Below are 9,853 nucleotides of genomic sequence, written 5' to 3'. Positions count from 1 at the left end.
CAGGTTGGAGAGTTGGGCAGAGAGAAACTTAATGAAATATATAGAGTCCTGCATCTGGGGAAGAACAATCCCAGATACTAGTATAAGTTGGGGAGTGCCCTGATGGAAAGCAGTGAAGGGGAGAGGGATCTGGGGGTTCTGGTGGACAGACGGATGACAGTGAGCCAGCACTGTGCCCTTGTGGCCAAGAAGGCCAATGGATGACATCCTGGGGTGTGTCGGAAGGGGTTTGGTTAGTAGATCGAGAAAGGTTCTCCTCACCCTCTACTCTACCCTGGTCAGACCCCATCTAGAGTATTGCATCCAGTTCTGGGCCCCTCAGTTCAAGAAGGACAGGGAACTACTTGACAGAGTCCAGAGCAGAGCCATGAGGATGATTAAGGGAGTGGAGCATCTCCGTTACGAGGAAAATTTGAGGGAGCTGGGTCTCATTAGCTTGGAGAAGAGGAGACTGAGGGGTGACCATATTAATGTTTATAAATATGTCAAGGGTGAGTGTCAAGAAGATGGAGCCAGGCTCTTCTCAGTGACATCCAATGATAGGACAAGGGGCAATGGGTGCAAGCATATGAGATTCTGCTTAAATATGAGACAAAACATTTTTACAGTGAGGGTGTCAGAACACTAGAACAGGCTCCCCAGGGGGTTGTGGAGTCTCCTGCTCTGGAGACTTTCAAAACCAAACTGGAAGCGTTCCTGTGTCACATGATTTAGGTGATCCTGCTCCAGCAGGGCAATTGGACTAGATGATCTTTCAAGGTTCCTTCCAATCCCTAATTCTGTGATTCTGTGAATGAGAGGGCACTTCTTTACTGTAAGGATGACAGAGCACTGGAATAGGGTGCCCAGAGAGGCTGTGGAGTCTCTTTCTCTAGAGATATTTAAAACATGCCTGGATGTCATCCTGTGCAATGTGCTCTAGGTGATCCTGCTTGGCAGGAGGGTAGGAATGGGTGATCTTCAGAGGTCCCTTCCAACCTTGGCCATTCTGTGATTCTGTATTATCACCACTATTTTAATCAAAAACCCAAACCACAGCATCATATAGGCCTCTACAAAGGAAATTAACTTTATCCCATTGAAAACCATGACAGTTACGTATTTAATGTTATAACACATTGAAATTCCAGTCGTTGCAATTTAAAGATACACAAACAAATGCCTAAGGCTGCTTACCAAACAAGTCCTATTATTTACAAGAACCTGCAATGATCCATAGGTTGCCAAAATCTCCTTGATAGCTCTGGAACTTCAGAAATGGCACTTGGTTTGATAACCATCTAAGATAGTTAGGAACATGGCTTTGGTAAGAAGTAACAGAATGTAAATATCTATTTACTTATTACCTTAGGTTCTTCACAGTTATATCTATTTATTTGTTTATTTATTTTCTTCAGATTGACTTGTTGGTTTTCATTGTTTTAGGGTTGCTATGCTGGAGATGGTTAATTCCATGGTATAAATTCAGATATGAAACTATCAGTGGTGCTTTATTTAAACTATCCCCTGGAGACTTGGAAAAATATATATATATATTTAAATAATAGGCTAGCAAGAAAATAATTTTGTTTAGTACATAAGCTTTGCTGCTGCTCAAAGATGGGGTTAGATTTTTATTCTTCATTTCTGTTTTCCACATAGCAGTACAATGATAATTTGAAGCCAAGAATTTCAAGGTCTTTTTGTATTGGTTATACAAATGTTACAACTCTGAAAGCATATACACTGACAGTCAAAGCATGTTGAAAAGCTTCAGATTTCAGGAATTCTGCCAAGGATTTGTCATACCAAATGTGGGGCAAACCACAATATGCACTTCAAGGAAGCCGTCTCAGTAGTTTGTAAGCAAAGATATTGATTTATTTCTTTTAATTGCATTTTTTTTCCTGGTTGCTAGCATACTGCACATCCGTACGTGGGAAATATATGACAGAGTGCAGCACCATCAGTTTTTATCTTCAATTTGCATGGGACACTCTTACCATTGTCATTCATGAGCTCTATAAGACTTCCCAAAATGAGAAAAGAAGATGGAGGGGAGGGGAGCAAAGGGGAGAAGAGGAGCAGAGTAGAGAGGAGAAGAATTATTTTTTTTCATAATGCCTGTGTGCTTACTATCTTTTCTGCTTGCATGAAGGGGCCAAACTGTGCTGCAGTCTACTTTTTTTCCTCATTTGAAATTCTTTGGTTTCTATGGAAACAATGCTTTCTATTATTATAGTTTTAAACTGGGGGACGGTAGCACTCCAGCATTTCAAACAGCAAACAAACAAAAAACAACAACCAAACAAGCAAAAAACAAACCAACCAGTAACTCAAGTTGTCTGTGACTGTGTGGAAAATGCTGTTTGCTCCTTGATACTTCTAAATGGAAGTATATTCTGAACCACAATCTGAAGTCATCTACTTAACACCAAGTTACATACTTTATTAAAATGTCTACTCTTTCTATTCAAGATTACCTAACAAATGAAATCTTCAAATATACATTTGCACTTCATATATGTGTATGCACTATTTACACCTGCCAGCATTTAATGACTGAAAAATTCATGTCCATGATTCATCAAATCCATTGATTTATATGTGCCAGTTATATTCTTCATGCAATATTTACTTGCTCTACAGAAGTGTAATTGACATTTTCTCAAGGATTTTTGCTTTTCTGGCCTGGGTTGTTAGACATTCATAAAATCTAGAGACCAATATTAAATGCAATAGGATGGTAAATCAGAGCTAAATTGTTAGCTATGATTGTCTGAGTGCACCCAAAATAGCATATTGATTACACATCTTGCTGTAAATGAGGATGGTTTAAACAAAGAATTTCTTGATCATTTGTCTATAGTTCCTCTATTTGTAAAAACAGACAGATTAAAAAAAAATAATTAAAAAATCCAATTCATAGAGTATTTATTTGGAATTTTCTAATAGTCAGTTATTTTTAAAACCTCTTTCAGAACTCTTAGAAAAGAAAAGAAAAAAAAAAAAAAAAAAAAAAAAAAAAAAGAAGTCATTGTTCCTTAAACTGTAGATTGTGTTTTATTTATTTATTTATTTATTTATTTATTTTATTTCCCCATAAAAATTCCCTTCTCATTTTTAGATTGAAAATATACAGCTGGTTTCTATATACTGGACAAATACTGCAAATATGTCTTCATTGTTTGACTAAAAATTAGTCTTTGCACTCTTCCCTCCTCCTTCCATATCATGAATTTGGTATAAATATCATAGGATGTTTTGAGAAACTAACACTGTTTTCTTTCTTGATACTTATTAGTTTTAACTTATCTCCTTTTCTTTTCTTTTCTTTTCTTTTCTTTTTTCTTTTCTTTTCTTTTCTTTTCTTTTCTTTTCTTTTCTTTTCTTTTCTTTTCTTTTCTTTTCTTTTCTTTTCTTTTCTTTTCTTTTCTTTTCTTTTCTTTTTTCTTTTCTTTTCTTTTCTTTTTTCTTTTCCTTCACTACAGACTGAACTTTCTGAACTTTTATTAAAAAAATAACTTTTAGAAAATAAAAGTGAAAATGTGAATTTCAGCAAATTAAATGACTAAAAACTAACCCCTTTTAAGTGTAATTAAAAATGGATATTATTGCATTTTAATAGCTCCCAGAGGGAATGATTCATGACCCTGTGCTGTAACTTTTATATGGAGGAAATAGGAAAAATTTATTGAATTACTGCTGACACAGGTGCAGCCAATACAAGCACATGAGTAGCAGTCAGTAGTTGTGATCTAGATCAGTTTGTTACCCTGGTAAAAAACACGCATTTTATTAATATGTAATGTCCTACATGTAGAATCAAAAGATGAAGTCTGTATATATTAAAGATGAAATTTACTTCTGGAAACTGAAGAAGTGAAGAAACGGAACACAAGTTCTCTGAACTGTAAAAAGACCAACAGGCCTAATATTTTCTTGATGTATAAAAAGATGAAAGTAGGAGAAGATAGAGTCAATATGCCTTCTGATGTTGATAATGACACATAAACTTCTGGAATTCTGTGTTCCTTTCTTACCTTAATATAGGAAATATATTTAAAATTTGGATAGTATATTGAAAAGCACCATGTGCTGTATCTAAGTAGGAAGCCAAAAGACCTATTTCTTATTATTATTTATTTTATGAAGACAAAAATGCCAAATAATAATTTTGGCAAACTAGCAAAGACTAATTAGAATTTATATATGACTATAAGGAAAAGCAACACTATAACAAGTCCCAGTGAAGTGTAATCAGAAGCTAGATGTGTTCATAAACAAGGCTGAAGACAAACACTTTCTGCAGCAAATATAATTAACTAGTAGATAACTACTATAATTAACTAGTATAGTATAATTACTGTAAATAACTAATGTAATTAACTAGTATAATTAACTTGTCATGGTCTGTGACATACTATTCCCATCTTGAAAATGTTTAAATGAAGTCTGAAAGGTATATTCATTTTATTTATTTATTTATGTTTAAATATAAACTGTAGTTAAGTTTAAAAATTAAATTAATTCAGAAAACTGCTTTGTGAGGTACAAAATAGAAAGTCACAATAGATAACCCCTTCAGTCCTTTTTCAGAGGTTAAAACAATAATCTTTACTATTGCTTTTTGTTTTCTACTTTTTCATGCACAGTATTATCAGTGAGTGAGTACATGTATATGTTTGTTTATGGGCATAAATGCTGGTTTTAGAGTTGGAATTCTCCAGTGATCTCTTTCATATGTATGTTTTCTGTTTGAAGAGCTGTATTTTTAATCCTCAGATTCTGAAGGAAATCCCTAGAGAAGATTAATATAGGTCTTTAAGAGAAGAGTCTCCAGCACATTCAACAACTAAACAGAAAGTTTTCTCTCAAAAGCCCTAGCAGGAAAAGTGAGATATCAGGTGGACGGGTCTAGAAGAGCTAAGGTTGTTGTAGTATATGGATCCAGATTTCTACTATTAGACTCTAGGTGCATGTATCTTAATCCAATATAAAAACCAATACTTCTGTGACTGTATCCAGTCCCACAAGCACAGCTGGAAACCCCAAGCGGGCAGCAGCTTGCACAATAGAATTCTACTTTTGAACATTGACAAATGTACATAAATGCGTTACATTTTCATTGCATCATCAGACCACTTCAACCATAATGTTCTGCCCAATAACAATGTCAACCTTTAGTCATCGTTATCCAGTAGGTCTGTGTGCAAGTGCTTTGCCCATTTATGTAAATCAGCCTCTTTTTAACAGCTGGCTGATCATTAGAAAGATTTAACTACATGTATACACTTCTGTTTTAGTGATCTAGATATTTCCTCTTATTTCCTCTTAATAAAACAGAAACTTCTGTTCAGAATTCCTTAAATATTTATGAATGCATTACATTCTTATCTGCTCTGTAGTCTGCCTTCAGAAAATTTTATTAAGATTACCCACCAGGTTCATGATTTCATGGCACACTCTGTAAATAATCTGTGGGATTACTATTACTGCCATGTATCTGTATTATCTCAAAAGACATTCTTGCTGTCTCAATCCTAACCCTTCTCTTCTTGATACCATTTTCATTTTAAGGTTTTTAAATAGCAAAATCAAAACTTCATGGTGTATAACTACTCAGAAATAGTCTCCATTAAGTGAAACTTAAAGGAGTTCCCATTTTCCAAGCTAGTGCTTTTATCTTTCCAAGAGCTGTCATTTGAGAGCAGTCCAAAGCAGGTTTTTCAGAACTGTTCCTATAACAGTGTGGTCAGAAATTATCTTTAAGCTTTTGACAGATGAGCTGAATTCAAGATATACACTCTTCTGATTTCCTTCTGCAGACAATTTATATGTCATAGTTATCAGAAAACTTATGTATTACAGTAATGATTTTTCTTGGATATAATGGAATGCTACCTTAAAATTTTAACAGAGTTATTAAAAGTGACATTTTGGAGTGGATTTGAGTTTTAAGATTTTTTTTTAAAAAAAGACCTGCACCTAAAGAAGTGGAAGTAGTTTGAACAGCAGCCTAAGAAGTTTAAACGAGAGCCCCTTTTCAGGGATTTAAATTTTAAGACATATGTATCTTGTTGAACCTGTATGAGTTATTATTTACATATATATAAGAATTTTTCTTAAAATAAATAATACTTTATGTAGCAACCCCTACACACAAGATAGTTTCTAATATCTTTATAAACCTTAATACCTATGATATTCTGGGGAAAACAAACAGACAAGAAACTAGAGAAAAACAAAACCAAAACCTGCACCTACTGCTCAATACAACCAATGTGTAAATCCAGTGTAAACAAAAAGAACTGAGGGCAGAAAATGAAGATGAGAGGAACACATAACTGGAATATTTTGTCTGTATCCCGCACCTGTAGATATCAAGAACAGGGATCTAATGACAGCTAGCTAATATTAGGTATCTAACATTCAAAGTAATGGAAGTATAAAACACACAATGAGATTCCTCGTTTGTTATTAAAAACACTTTTCTGTACATCCCTAATAGTCTATGGTGTGAAAGACAGTGAAAAATCATATTTTAATAAATATTTAAGACCAGCTATATTTTTTTTTTCAATTACTTTACTTACTCTAGTGTTCTGGATTTTTCTATCAGAACTCCACTTGAGGCAGTCAAGAGCATACTGAAATGAACTGAAAATATACTTCCACACTCAGGATCACATAATAAAAGTGGCAGTTACTCTTTTCCTTACAGTGTAGGCTATTCAAAGCAAAGAAACACCCCATGGAGAATCCTGCATTAAGAATTATGTTCAGCAAATGAACTTAACTCTTCTGGTTGGTCCTTTCCTTGGGAAGAGCAAGGGCAGAAGCTACGTCTGAAATGGCCACTTGTTTGTAGAATATACACCTCTCCTGTCAGAGCAGGGCTGCTCAGAACAATTTACTTTCTCAGACCTCTTCTGTTATACTCAGTTATATAAAAGCACTTCATTGGGAAACCGAAAAAACAAATGCAATTTTCTTCTTGTTTAGCTTGTTCTTTTAGCTCACTGAGTACCGCTCAAGTGCTCCCCAGGCCTCCTTTTATTAGTTTCAAATATTGGTAAGTGTGTTTTCCGTGCTTCTTCAATGTATATTTTCAGACAAGATAAGGATGTTGAACCTTACAGATTTTATCAGTCTCTCAAAGGTTAGTAAGAGAAAGTCAAGCACAAGCATATGTATGTTCAGTACTGAAGGTTAATTAGTTATCTTAAATGTCTTATTTGAAAATGTTCCCCGTCTTATTCAAATAAAGTTCTGGTAGCATGAAAGCTTTTGTTGGCATCCTTTGTGTGGCGGTTTTACCCAGCTGGGCAGCTGAGCTCCACCAAAACCGTTCTCTCATTCCCCCTTCTAAAAGGGAAATGGTGAGAAAATGGGATGGAAAGGGCTCAAGGGTTGTTATTGTCACAGGCAAAGCAGACTCAGCACAGGGAGATTAATGAAATTTATTACCTATTACTAACAAGCCAGAGCAGTGATAAACAACCAAAGAACAACAACAAAAACAACTAAAAACACCTTACTCGCATCCACCTCCTTCCATGTCACCTTCCCAAGTGGCACAGGGGATCTTGCCCTCCCATGGGCAAGAGATCCCCTGCTCCTGCATGGGCTCCTCTCCATGGGCTGCAGCTCAGGCTTGGGCCTGCTGCCATGGGGGCTCTCCATGGGCCACAGCCTCCTCCGGGCCATATCCACCTGTTCCACCTGGGACTCCCCACGAGTTGCAGGATAGAGATCTGCTCTGCTATGGTACATCATGGGCTTCAGGGGGAGATCTGTTCCACCCTGGGCCTCTCCACAGGCCGCAGGGAACTTCAGCTCCATGCATGGAGCATCTCCTGCCCTCCTTCATTGACCTTGGTCTCTGCAGGGCTCTTTCTCACTGCTCACTCTCACAGGTGTTGTTGCATTACGGGTTTTTATTTCCCATTCTTAAATCTGCTCTCACTGAGGCACAAGCAACATTGTGTATTGGCATGGGTCTGGCCAGTGGCCAGCCCCTGTGGAGCTGGCTGAAACTAGCTTTTATCTAACATGGGGCAGCTTCTACATTCTTCTCACAGAGACCACCCCTGCAGCCCCCCACTACCAAAACCTTGCCAAGTAAACCCCATCCAGATGTACATTAACCAAAGACCAAGAAGAACTCACTAATTATCAATCTAATAACAGGATGTTTTTGAGACATTTGCTTTGTACTCAAATCAGATGTACTCAAATTTGCTGTCTGCTTTAATCCATATATGTCCTAGTGTGCCAAGAATATGAAGTCCACCTAGCAAATAACACAAAAGCCTTAAGTCATTTGCTCTAAAAGTAGCTGTAATAACAGCTATGTGAAAAACGAGTTGTATTGAAGAGTTCTGCACAACAAATAGGTCTTGAAACACCAGTTGAAGGCAAATGCATAATACTTGTTCAGTGTCCGGTTCCTTAGAGCTTAAGGTCAAAATAAGTTATATATATATCCGTTCATTTCTGAACTTGAGATATGTGCAATGAATTCTGACGGTCACCATTTTATCTTGATTTTCATTTAGTCTGAGTTGAAAATAAGGTAATGAAAAATTATCCAACAAAACCTTCTTTCTATGGCTACTTTACCCATAGAAATTTGTCTGTAAACTGGAATCAATTTATTTAAGTATACAGTGTTCATCCTTCAATCTGAAAAAATTGAAAGGAATATTTTATTTTGCTGTGAATTTCCATTATTTTCAGAGTAGAAATGTACAAACATGACATTTCTTTAAGTCATCGTGAAGAAAAAAAAAAGCATTCACAGATGCTTTCTGATGTACAAAAAAAGTTAAATCTTAACTTCAAAATTTCAGAAAAATATTTTGAAGAATCATGCAGCTATATTTGCCATATTGTAGTGTTCTTCATTGTAAAATGTTGCTTTGTAGCACACAGTCTGGTCCTGTTTCATTCACATATAATTTAGGTCTCTATTTCTGCAAAGATTAATGTGTATGTACACTCTTTGTACACTAAGGAGTTTCATTGATGCCAGTGGAGCTGGCTGCAGCATAGAAGATAGGCATTATTCTTTTCAGGATCAACCACTAAGCCTATTATATCATGGCACAAAATTAGGTTAGATTTTACTTTTAGTCAGGTTAGTGAAGCCTTATTGCCTAAACCATTGTGCAGCAGCTGAACAGAACAGCATAATTTGACACAATGGATAAAATACTTTAAGGGAAGAGTGGATTAAGAAAGCTTTCCATGTTATTATATGAGATAATGCAGGTTAGGCAATTAAACCACCTCCTTTTTTGGTGAAAGTCGTCATTCTTTTGTGTGATAATGTGCCAAAAACAAGTGTTAATGGCTTATACTGTACACTTGAAAATGTTCTGACTTATTTCAGCCAAGAACATTCTGCTTATTTTTTTTTAGTTCCAACATTACCTGATATTGTAAAAATGACCTTTAAGTTCCTACTGCACTCATACTCTTTGTTCTAAGCATACAAGGAATCTTGAATATTGTCAGCTGATACAGTTTATATATATATCTTATTTTTAATAACACCTAAAGTTCATGCTCCTCTGACTGAGAGTAGAGTATCAAGATTATAGGAAGATCAAAAGCTGAAGCAAAGAAAACTTCAGGAGTAAAAAAAAAAAAAAATCTAGCATTTTAGCTTTTTATATAAATTAAGCTGCCATTCAAGCTGTACTTACTTATACTGTGGTTTGTAAAAGTGATTATTATGGAAAGAATAATGCATTTAATTTTCTTGTGCATTACTTTGTAGTACATCTTACATCTTATCTCTGTGATTAGTGAATAATCAAAGGGGGGATCAGAGTTCTCTTTAAAAATGAAAGAAATAGCAGTCTCC

This window comes from Aythya fuligula, chromosome 3 (assembly GCF_009819795.1).
Source record: "Aythya fuligula isolate bAytFul2 chromosome 3, bAytFul2.pri, whole genome shotgun sequence".
In the NCBI taxonomy this organism is placed as follows: domain Eukaryota; kingdom Metazoa; phylum Chordata; class Aves; order Anseriformes; family Anatidae; genus Aythya; species Aythya fuligula.
The sequence above is the reverse complement of the archived record's forward strand: the minus strand, read 5'-3'. Positions refer to the sequence as shown.